We start from the raw sequence: 12,963 nt of genomic DNA, 5'->3' as shown, positions 1-12,963 counted from the left end.
AAGTATACAACTAAGTTATCCTAGACTTCCACGTTAGTATGTATCAGCTGGAATAAAGAGATTCCTGTGTGCATATATGTAGCCAACTGTAGAGAAAATTTAGCTATGTCACATGACCTTTTATTTCTCATAGGATAAGAAAAAACCACACAGAGAATTAGCATAAATTCCCTAAAATGCAGTAACTTAACCATATACCCAAACCAAAAAAACATGTTTGCAGTTTATCTAGTATCTACTTCTGTAGCTATGGAAGGAAAGAAGAATAAGAAAATTCCCTGTGCCACTTTGATGTGTCATCAACTATAAAATTATCCTAGTTATCAGATAAAATGTGATTTAACATCTACGTACTTCAGAGATGATACATATTTTTTTTTCAGAGAGCTCTGAGCTAAATATTCTCTTATTTCATTTACAGTGAGGACCCAAAGAAAACCTAGCAGCCAGAACTGACGTAATGAAGAAGAACATATTCTGTGAATATTGAAATTATATGTTTCCCACTTTGCTCCTATCCTGGCTTGGATCAGTATGAAATTTAATTCTATTAAGAATCAAAGCCTTTACCTTCCTGTTAAAATTTATTCCCTGAGCCATATAAATGTATGAATTCTATACATCCAAGGTGCTCCCCCTTTTGTCTGCACAGTTAAGTTATTACCTCTTGCTATTTAACAATAAAAAGCTTCATTAAAAAAATGTTTCCATTTCTGCTTCCAATAGTCCCTTCCACCCATGCACACTATCAATGTGGTCTTACTTCTCAGCCCCCTTCATTCAGCCACAGAAGTATCTCTTAAGTGTATCACTGACATCATCATAGATTCAGCAATTTGGCTGAAGAGACCAGCTCCAAGCTTCACAAACTCATTTTATGATCTTCATGGTCTTGAGCATGAAAAGGTCTTGGGTACAGTCTCTTCTCTCAGCCTAACATTCAAGCTTCCAAAACTGACATCTCCCTTAACAATCTTGCAATATCTTTAAATCACAAGAAAGATAGACAAGACGAAAATGTTGACATTAAACGACTGATACTTCCTATTGCAGTTTTCCTTATACAGTTCTGGTAGGCAGGGGCCAGATAAGGGCGCTTGTCTAACCACAAACCATAGATACAATGACGCCCACCACAGGACAGGAGGTGGACTAAATAACACTTCCAGAGTTCATGCACATCTTCAGTTCTTCAGGGAAGAAATTTTTTGACAGGCAAGAAGCTATACTCTCCTCTTCTGATCTCTTGAGGAGGACAGAGAGCTGGAAGACTGACAGAGCTCCTGGAGAATTCATTTCATTTCATAGCCCTTGCCTGCAATCACACTTAAAATTACATCCTCTTAACCAAGACAAGCCTGTAGCAGACCTGCAAACAAAATAGGCTGCTATTTTGCTCTTGTACCATAGACAGATAAATGTATGATTAACATGGGTATTTCAATGTTCACCTAGGAAAGAAAAACAAATACTTTTCCTGTTATTATTCTGTAATACTAGGAACTTTGGGATTTTTCTCACAGTAATACATTTCTAGAAATGTGTTTGAATCTCAGAGTAAAAATTCTACAGCAAATGCTAAATTATGCATTTATTTTTCTTTGTTAAAGGAGGCAACAAAAATACTCAGTTTGCAAGAATTTGCTCAAAGCCCTGTTTGTATTTAAACTGTTTGATGAAGCATCAGTCACTTCTTGATGCCAGGGGAACTTTTAATTCTATTGAATTCTGTTTCTTTATCCACAGTGGCTCTGCAAATGTCTCTGAAGAGAGCAGTTTCAAAACTTTTTAGAAGAGGCATTTCTTCAGTTCCTCAGACATTCCAGAGGGGTTCAACTTCTGATATATTATTCTAGTTAATCTCAGCAGTCAAGCATTGCAGTCGACACATCATAAAAGGAAATGTTAAAAACGCAGTTCTACAGAAAAAATATTTGACAGCTGTTATTCTTGAGCCCCTACAAAACAAAAGGGAGGAAATAATAAAGCAAAGCCAGAATCTACTGGCAGATCAGCAAGCATCAACATCCTAGCTCTTTTTTTTTTTTGGAGAAGAATTTCAGGTGGGATTAAGGTGTTCTACAGGTTGTTGAAAAGGCAGCTTCAGCTGATTTGAGTTCTTAAAATTGAAGGAGGGATATTGATTTCAGCAGATGAGCTTTGAGGAAGAGAGCCCTGAAATACTGTTGTCAATGACTGAGAGTTCTTCCCCTCAACTACATCCATAGCAATCCAGCCAGGCCAGTCTTTGTGGAGAGATTCTTAACAGAAACACAAAGATTGGTAGGAATGCTGTAAGGATGGAAATGTGCACGTGTGAGAAAGCGCTGGAAGAAGCAGCAAAACAAGGGTTACAAGAACAGCCTGTATTGATAACAAGGGACACAGTTCCCATGACACTGCTCCCACGACACTAAACCCAAGAGAATCATAGAGGAATGCATTGTTTATGGCACAATCACAGGGTCTATACTCCATTCAGGCAATAGCACAGATGGTTTGTTAGGGAATGCTCCTGCACCCACATGCCAGCAAGTTTGCAGCTACTAAATGTGCCATTCCTTTTTCCTGTTACTTCAGCAAGAAAACAGCCACAACCTTTCAAAAATGGCAAACAGTTTTTTTGAAAGAGAGGTTCTTCTATTAGAAGGCACAAGAGCTGTAATTCCCATGCTTATTTCAGCAACAGTTACCCCTCATAGTCTGAACTCTTAACTCAGCACTATGCAGACATGGGACAATTATAATGTCACTTTGAAACCAGGACCTTGTTAGGGTCTTTGCATTCAGACTCCTGAGGCACATGCAGCCTGCCTGGTCTGTACACACCACTCATGCGGGCAGTGATGACAGAGAGAGTGTGGGATCCCTTACCTATATTCTCTACTCCATTTTGTTGTGGAGATTTTTGTCTACCTCATTGCCCATCCTCATTCACCCCTCAGTCCCCTCCTGCTAAGGTGTCCATGGAGTGGGGAGATGCATGCAAAGAGGCTCTGTTTCCCCTGTGTTACCTGCAGGAAGCACAGACACCTCTGCACATTCAGGCAGAGGAGTTCATGCCCAAAAAAGAACACAGACACAGGGGAGGCAGCCAGGATGCCAGCTGGCCAAGTCCTCTCTGCAACAGCAGCAAGGGATCATCAGCAGTACAGTTTGCAATTTTACTTTCCATTTAGTAGTTTAAGTTAATGCCTTCGCTAAATAATTCAGCTTTTGTTCCCACACTAGTTTCTGTGGAAATCATTACCTTAATGAAGGCCAGTCTTTCTTAATGAGCTGCCACTTGTGTTAAGATACTGTGCTTGAAGGGGGAGATTGAAACACTGCTTTGTGAAAATTGAGTGCTCTGCATCTTAGCATAAATATGTGGACTACTTATATATATAAAAAATGATTTGCTGTACTGTAGATCAAATGCTAACTTTTGAATAAAGAATTTAAACCTAACTGAACTAGAAAAGAACACTATTCTAAGTATGTCTAACTGCCCAAAGAATAAACAAGTTCTGTGAACAGTTCTAGTACGAGATACTAAATGAAAAGAGAACTGGAGCAATCTGGATTTCATAGCAAAAAGGAAAATCAGTTCTACATATAAAGATCACATCGTCATTTGAGGTTATACTCTACTTTCTCTGTAGTCTTCCCCTTGATTTTTTCTTGTTGGCACATACTGATGCATGTGTTGGTGACTGACTTACAAGCTTCCTGAGTTGAGAAGGAAAATTTCTTTACAAATATTTTTCACATTATTAGCTTTTTTTTTTTTGTATAAGAAGATGGTAATTTTTAGTCTGCCTTTCCCACTAATTTTAATGCTCAAAAGAATGAAAAAAAAGTGGAAACAAGCACTATCTTCCCATTCCCCTCCAATTCTTGCACATCAGTCATTCATAGCAATTATTCTGTATCTCATTCTAGCTTCAAATCAATTGACGTCATCCTCTACCAGGAGTATCTAGGAAAAGAGTAACAGCTCGAAGCACATTCAGAAGTTCATTAATGATAATGTCACTCCATATCTTTAACAACTAGTGTCCTTCTAAATGAAGTGATGGACATAAGAGTGAGAGACATGACAAATGAAGTGAAAATAAAACATTTTTATTTGGGTTTAATGTGCAAAATACCTGAATTTGCCTGAATTTGCTTGTTTTATATTTCTTTCAGGAAAATGGACTTTTCTTGTTCAGTTGGGTTTTTTTTAAAATTTTAATTGTTTTCTTTGCTTACACTTAACAAAATCCTGAACATTTTATTCCTCTTATTCTTAATTTATTTCAGCTTCAATAATATGGACAAAGCCATTTAATTCGGCATAACACATTGCAGATAATATTTTAGTCAATATTTTTGAGTAACTATTCTTCCTGAATTCTCATATAGTAGGGAAGCTTTGCCTGAATGCTAGCATCTAGAAACATTAACAACTAGCACAATGCGACCAGCAAATGCTGTAATCCACAAGCAGTTAATGAATTAAAGCTGATAAGTATTATATTAGGGTAAACGTTATATTTATTTATAAACTCCTGGAGCAAGCATGCAGAAAATCATATATTTTAAAGTTACTGACCTAATTTCATTACGTTATCATGTATTACATTTACTATTTATTCAAGCTACTGTAATTATCCAGGATCTTGACTAAACCGTGGCCCAGTACTCAAAAGATGATTCAAATGAAACAAACAACAATAATAAGAATCTCTTACTTTCAAGTGCTTTCTCAAAAAGCTGTAAATATGAAAACAGCCCTTCTGCATAGAAAAGATTGCTCAGGAGAATTGTTTATTCTTTTTTAATAACTTGAAAATTTGTCTTCTTGGATACAGAAGAGCAGACCAGTGGATAAAACAAAATCCTTTTTCTGCCTTTTTAGGGTGGTATGCAGAGATGATAATAGGAAGAATACAGACTAATGAACACAATCAAGATGTCACCTTAAAAAATAAAATTGTATAAAGTGTTGTTTATAGAGTGAGAGTAACACTATATATAAGTCGTTAGCCACTTACCTAAAAAGATAGGAGTAAATATTAACCAACTATAGGCATGCTAATCAATAAGCAAGCAAAACTTCCACACTGACAGCTACTTATGCAAAAAGCCAAAACACATTTAGCTGGGCTTTAGGATAGAGCCAAGAAGAGTCATCATTTTCATCACTCTTTTCCATTTACACCACCCAGATGATAGACTGGATGTCACCTGCCCCTTGAAGGTTTCTGTTCTTTATGAACAATACTTTCCTCTGTAGCAGACTGCTTTTTCTTATAAAACATTACCTTATGGAGTTTTTTTGGCAGAGAGAAATCCTTTTCTAGATGAATATCTCAGTCTCTCACAGCTCCCGCCAGCAGCTGCACAACAGTCTCTCCCAGCTCCTGCCCTGACACTGTAGACACTGTGTTACTGAACTTACCTTCACTTGCTGCCTTCTTTCCTATCAGTCCTAAAGCAAAATCTTCTCATCCTAACCCAAAATTTTCCAGTGCATTTCACACTCTCCTCCTTTTCCTTCTTTCTTAGCATCTCCCACCTCCATTGCTCCAGACTTCATATCAGCTCTCCTTCCCACAGATGTCCCTCAGCAAGACCAAAAGGGGGAAAAACCCCAAAACCCAAACAAATCCAAAAGCCCCCTAACCAACATAAGCTAGACAGATGTGTTTTAGGTGCCACTATCCTGCAGCCATTTCCTCATGCACCAAGACATTGCATGCCAACCATCCCTTCACATGCAGCACCACCGCTCCTGTCTGCCTCAGCCAGTCCCACCCACCACCTAAACCCTGCGCCAAGCCACCACTATCCTCCACTGTTAAGCATGAGGATGGCACTGCACGTTTGCTGCCCATGGTCTGTTAAATCTTCTCCCTCTCTTGGTGCCATCTTGGCAGGAGGGCTGAAGGGGCAGGAGGGGAAGCAAGGGAGAGCTCTTGCAAGTTTTGGGGAGCTGAAGTTTCAAGGTAAAATGATGGATTTCCAAAAATTAATTTATTTCAGTGAGAGTTTCAGTCTAAGAGCGAGGTTCTTGACTCATCATTTCGCCCATCTCAGCTGGATTGACTAATGTGTGCTGCAGGTTGCCCAGAGAAATCATGGGTACCCCATCCCCAGAGGTGTTCAAGGCCATGTTGGATGAGGCTTTGAGCAACCTGATCCAGTGGAAGGTGTCCCTATTCATGTCAGGGCAGTTGGAACTGGATGCTCTTTGGGGTCCCTTCCAGCCCAAATTATTCTATCATTCTATGAATGCGGCATGTACAAGAGAGCTTAAAATACTCCTTTCTGAATGAAACCCAGTTTTCATTTTTATGAGCAGTAAAGTAATTGAGATCTTTTAAAAACAAAATAAGTAGCCCATTAAATTTGATCTGTTTTTCACCCTGCCCCTTTTCACAGTAATTGGCAAGATATTTTGACAGATGTAACACTAAGCGTGTTTGATACAACAAGATTCAGGCTTCTCTTTGGCTTGATTCCAGAAGACGACATTATTATTATTATTTTTAGCCAAAATATGAGCAATTTTTAACACGTATCTTGAACGGGGTTTTATACCTAAGCAATATGGGTACAAAATCTTAGCTGATGGGCAACACTCAAGTTCACAGTGTTCCAGAGACTGTAGTCACTAGTAATGCTTCTTTCTAGCATCTGTGTGTCTTTCTAGCATGTTTGTGTCTTGGATACGTGCATGATGCACTAGATATTCTTGGCAAATGGATATGTAGCATTGTTTAGTTTGAGGGAAATGTTTATAAAATATAATAAAAATGAAAGAAAAGTAATGATATATTTAAATTCACTGGCATTACTCAAAAATCTTTTATGTTATCATAGAATCACCAAGTTGGAAAAGACCTCTTGGACCATCGAGTCCAACCATTCTTATCAGACAAACATTCTAACTTTCAAACCACAACAGCTTAGACAAAACTTACTGTACTTTAGCTTAAATCAAAATATTCCACTTGAAAATATTCCGCAGAGTGTATCAGGATGAGCAACCCAATGGGAGGCGTCCCCTCCCACGGCAGAGGGATTGGAATTGGATGGGCTTTCGGGTCCCTTCCAGCCCAAGCCATTCTGTGATTCCATATGGGAGGTCAGGAAGCTGCCTCCCGCCGCAGCCAGGGTCCCCCTGCCCAATTCACAGCCCCCTGCCCCTGAGCATCCCTGCAGCACCCCAGCAGCCCTTGCTGCATATATACTCCGCATATTAAAATATACATATACAATACACATACATACAATATATACATATACATATATAATATATGTATCAATAAATACCTTTGCAAAATTAAAGGCATGCATAGTTTGCCAAGGTCTGATGCCTGTACCTGATCCTGTTTCTACCAGTTCTGATAGGGTGGCCTACACCTAGATTCCACACAATAAGGAATCTTACCCCAACTATCCTGTGAGTGATGATAGTGTTCAAGTGGTTGTAAGAACAGAAAAATTGTATATCCTTGCAGGATATACAATTCCTCTCTCCCCAGAGCAGTATTTAGGACAGGGCTATCCAGTAGTAATGGGTCCTAGTCAACTGTGTAAAATGAGATAGACTTAGAAGTTACAGCAATTTTAAAATCTGCACATTTCCATTCAAATCAATTGTACAAAGATATGTTGATATTCAGTTCCATGAAACTTATTGTTACTCTTGCTAATCTGGTCAGTCATCACAAAATAAGAGGCTATTTCTCATGGATAATTTATTCAGTACATTATTTTCATTCTTCTGTTCACAAAGCAATCAGAAAATTCTCTCATAATTTATTGCCTGAGCTTGTAGATTTCTTTAGAAAACGTTTTCCCTGTGTGAATATTTTATAAACAATTTGTTGTGGATATTTATGATTCAAATCATATCATTAATTCAGTGCCTAAGTAGTACAGTGCCCAAGTAGTACGGATTCTGCATTGTAATTATGACTTGTGCAGCTTAGCCACGCATTTCCCATTTAGAATATAAAGTGTGAATAATCATAGTCAAACGTATATTCTAATGAATATTACTGGATTTTTTTCTCATTGCTTACTCAGCTCTAGAAATTGCATTTTGCTGTCCTAGACGTTACCTGCGCTTTCAGCAGTTTCAGTGAAGTACAGTCTTCTCCCTTCACTTCATCTTCTAGACTATTTTGAAAAATTTCTATGGGCTGGGAAGAATTTGTCACAGTATACTGCAAATATCTTCATTCCAGTGAAACCTGTTTATTTGGTGAAGCCCTTTGGGTTACTTTGATGAATATACCCCAAGATGTAAGATTCTTTTTCTATATACTTTCTAAAGACAATGGTCAGCCTCTCTTTAACCTAGGAATGTATTGCTTATAATTAGGCATTTATGTATGTATTTATATGGTTGAATAGAAATATTTTTTTAAAGCTCTAGATTGCCTCCTGACTCCTTTAAAGTCGGTGACAGTTATATACATACTTAGCAGCTACTAAAATAAATGCAAATTAAAGTTGTGATACTTAGGCATTTAGCTCTCGCATGACTGTGTCTTTTTTTCTACATTTCCTCACTACAAGGTGCTGTGAGGCTTAAGTAATTGTTCATAAAGTGCTTTAAGATAACCAAGATCCATGTAGACTATTTTACAGTGTTTTACTAGCAGTAACACTTTCTAAAATGACAGCTTATACATTTATTGATGTTTGGCATGATTTTTAAAGAAATCATGGGAACTTTGCATGTTCATGGGATAAACCTATAGAACACCAACTGTTAGCAATTAAACAAAATAAAAAAGTTCTGTTTAGGCTATTGACTTCACAGACTGCACCGATTCACTTGCCGTACCTTAATTCTATCCCCTGGGCCCATAGCAGCACATGTACAGCAAAGGACAAAAACACCTTCATTTCATCCTGTGAAAGTTGTATAGTGTATATATACTATATATCTCTCTCTATATATATCTGCAGAGAGATAAATAAGCACAACTGTTGCTAAGATACTATGGTTGCAACACAAAAAGTAATACAAATTTAATTATTTTATTAATAACTTACTGTAGCATATGCATAGTAATTATAGAATGTAGAAAAAATAATGGACAATCTACATGTAAAGTAAGTTAAGTCACAGGTGAAGTGGAGCAGGGCCGTAGGTGGGAGTTCTGAGGCCCATGCTCATGGAAAAAATAGGCAGCAATAAAGATTATTAAAGAACTGCTATGTGCTCATTTTGGTTTTGTCATGAATGTGGATGATGGAATTGGTTTGAGTTTAGCTGAAAAATTAGGGGTTGTGGCAGATACAAGTATCTGAGGGTATCTGTGTACTGGAAACCATCCTAAATTAACTAATTCCTAGAACTTGCCCGAACAGTTGGATTTACTGAAAAGCCTGCAATTTTAGTTTACTGGAAAGTGGTAAATTATTTCAGAGCTGGAACCACTTTTCAGCCAGAGATATTGTCATTTGCATTTAGAAATAATGTTGTAAATAACACTGTACTTTGTGAGCCAGTATGGAATATTATTTCATTAATTTAAAATCTGGGAAATCTGCCTAAAATCCTCAAGCAAGATACTCCTGCTTAAACTAGAATGGATTTTTTTCCAGTTCCAGAGGTTGAAGAATGTTAAATTTTTTCTTGGACAGCTAGTGCAGACTATATGGATAGTGAAAATATGACTTGTTTTTTCAGAAGAAAATTATTACTAAATAGTCTGAAGTCCTGAAAAACAAAGCTAAGATTCTCCAGGTGTTCAGATTCTCTGGCCTGCCTTGTTGATTTTAGTATAAAGCTTTAATGCCAAGCACAGAGCCAGTGTTTTTATTTAAAGAAACCATTTAACATTTTTAAGATCTTCTGACTACTGACTTGTAAAATCGTCAATGCTTTAATTGCATTACATTTTTAAAAGAACCACTGCATGTTGCCATGCTCTTCAAGAAAAAACTTGACAGAAACATCTCAACACTGGCAAAGCTCAGCTCGCAACTGAGTCTTCAGAAGGTGCCTCACTGAATCACTCACTGAAGCCATCTGCTGCAGGCACTTCATGGTGGCACCTCCTTTGGAAGGTATCTTCAAGTCCTGCATCAAATGAAGGAAGCCGCCTGTTGCCACTGAGAATTGCAGAGCATCAGCAACCTGTGATGGAAGGGATTGATACAGAATCATAGAATGGTTTAGGTTGGAAGGAATCTTAAGGATCATCCAGTTCCCACCCTCTTGACATGGGCAAGGACACCTTCCACTAGATCAGATTGTTTAAAGCTTCATCCAACCTGGGCTTCAAGGGATGCCTCCAGAGAAGATGCCTCCAGGGATGGGTCATCTTCTCTGGACAACCTGTGCCAGTGCCTCATCGCCCTCACAGTAAAAAATTTCTTCCTAATATCTAATCTAAATCTGCTGTCTTTCTGGTTAAAACCATTAACTGTCACCCTATCAATACACCTCCTGATACAGAGTCCCTCCCCATCTTTCCTCTAGGAACTGTTTAAGCACTGGAAGTCTGCTATAAGTTCCCCCTGGAACCTTCTCTTCTCTAGGCTAAACAAGCCCAGCTCTCTCAGCCTGTTCTCATGAGGTGTCATCTGAGGAGAGCAAAGGGACAGAATCACCTCCCTCAACTTGCTAGTCCTCTCTCACACTCCTTACAGTGCAGCTGGGCTGCAAGTGCACATTGCCAGCTCATGCAGAGTTTCTTATCCACCAGCACCCCCAAGTCCTTCTCTTCAGGACTACTCTCAGTCTGTTCTCATACAGCCTGTAACTGTCCTTAGGATTGCCCTGACCTAGGTGCAGGACCTTGCACTTGGCCTTGTTAAACTTCACAATGTTTGCACAGGCCAACCTCTCAAGCCTGTCCAGGTCCCTCTGGATGGCATCCCTTTCCTCTAGTGTGTCAACTGTGCCACACACCTTGGTGTCATCAGCAGACTTGCTGAGGGTTCCCTCAATCCCAGTGTCCATGTCACTGTCAAAGATATTAAAAAATACTGGTCCAAATACCGGCCCCTGAGGAATGCAACTCATCACCAATCTCCTCTTGGACACTGAGTCATTGACCACAACCCTTTGAGTGCAACCCTCCAGCCAGTTTGTTAAGCACTGAGTAGTCCATCTATCAAATCCGTATCTCTCCAATTAAGAGACAAAAATGTCCTGTGAGACAGTGTCAAATGCTTTGGACAAGTCCAGGTAGATGACATCAGTTACTCTTCCCCCGTCTACCAATGCTGTGGTCCCGTCACAGAAGGCACCAAATTTGTCAGGCACAATTTGCCCTCAGTGAAGCCATGCTGGCTGTTACCAGTCACCTCCTTATTTTCCATGTGCCCCAGCAGTCTCCAGGAGGAACTGCTTTGTGATCTTGCCAGACACACACGTGAGACTGACCGGTCAGACCAGACGTGGTCAGGCAGTTGGACTACATGACCGTTGTAGGTCCTTTCCAAGTGAAATAGTCTGTTCTATTCTAATTACGTTCTGTTCTAACATCTCTGACAAAAAAATGTACAGTAATTCAGGACCTGAAGGGCTTCATGATTCTTTATCCAATGCCTTTACCTCACAGTACTATATTTTTACATTCCTCAGTTTACTAATTGATTAGGCCTAGTGGCCTGTATGTGTGTCAGCAGGACAGTTCTCCACCTTGTAGTATCGTAAGGGATTACCTGAAATATTATGATTAATTTACACATAACACCAGTACTAAAAAATACCATTTTTCTCTCATTTACTGCCCTACCACTCAATCCCATCTAGCTCTATCCATTTCTATCTTTCTGTCTTCACACGACCACATCCTAACACTTCCTAGCATTCCCTATTTCTTTTAGTGCACACAATCTGAATTGCAGATAGTCCCATACATATATATTCATTATTGTCCCATGTGCTTTCTTTAAGATATACAGGTAGGATACAAGTACATGAGAACATATAAAACAAGCATCAAGCTGAGGGCAGGACTGTTCCATGTCAAGAATCAATCACACCTCTCTTTATAGAGCAGAAGTTCAAATGAATCAAATTTTATGATCTGGTTTGAAAAATTTCATAATATTCTAATAGCATATTTTGCGGTAGTAATATAAGCTCACAGGAAGGGCAGAGAAGGGGAATTGTAATGAAATTACCAAGTGTAGACAAAATCTGCTTTTGACTGGTTTGAAGTTTAACCTTCGATATATTTTGCCTTTTTTTGGTCCAAGTGGGGTGGTATAAACAAAGAAGTAATCATGATGGAGTCTGACATAATGCCTGAAGTATGATGCTGGATGGGAAAGTTTCCAGGTACATTCCCACAAGCCCACCAAGTCTGAAATGACATCAAGGATAAATCCCTGCAGATGGCAGCAGTTCCTTAAACTTCAGCATCTTAGCACAGTGCTTGGTACAGTCTGTACAGAACCCCCTCCTGAAGACACTGATTTCCATAGATTGGTGTGTTTTGCTAGTGTTACCAATGTTTTGGGGTTTTTGTTCAGTTTAAAGAGGAAATTTTTAATGCTTGTTAAGTAGCAGAAGGATGTTTTTAAGCCTCATGGAATCCCACCAAGTTCCCAATGCAGACATCTCCTACCCCTCTGTTTCAAATATTGCAGGTATTGCAGGTGGGTTTCTTTGTTTTTTTTTCCCAAAATACTTTCCTTCCTTCAGGATTGCAGCAAGAAAGAGACTTAGCTGACTTGGAGTGGCACAGCACACTAATATTTGCATAACAGCCTGTTCAGCTAGCAAAATTTAAATTACTGTTAAAAAAGCCCTTCTGATAACAGATACATAGTTCTGAAGACAATGCATCAGAAACAGAATAAACGAATGGGTCCAAATACCCAAAAGGATACCAAATACCCTGCTAATCTACTTGGATATGGAATATTGTTTCCCTTCCTTGTACTAGATCTGTCGACCTAAGCTAGTTTCTCACGCCTGTCACACTGCATAGGCTCTTTCTTCCTTGCTTT

At 38.9% G+C, this 12,963-nt stretch overlaps 1 protein-coding gene across 1 annotated transcript in view; it reads left to right on the top strand.

Annotated features, from left to right (window-relative positions):
- Positions 1-12,963, top strand: part of RPAP1 (RNA polymerase II associated protein 1) — a 164,214-nt gene that overhangs the window by 100,948 nt on the left and 50,303 nt on the right. The gene's annotated exons all lie outside the window — the stretch shown is intronic.

The sequence above is a fragment of the Phaenicophaeus curvirostris genome, chromosome 5 (assembly GCF_032191515.1).
Source record: "Phaenicophaeus curvirostris isolate KB17595 chromosome 5, BPBGC_Pcur_1.0, whole genome shotgun sequence".
Classification (NCBI taxonomy): Eukaryota; Metazoa; Chordata; class Aves; order Cuculiformes; family Cuculidae; genus Phaenicophaeus; species Phaenicophaeus curvirostris.
The sequence above is the reverse complement of the archived record's forward strand: the minus strand, read 5'-3'. Positions and strand labels throughout refer to the sequence as shown.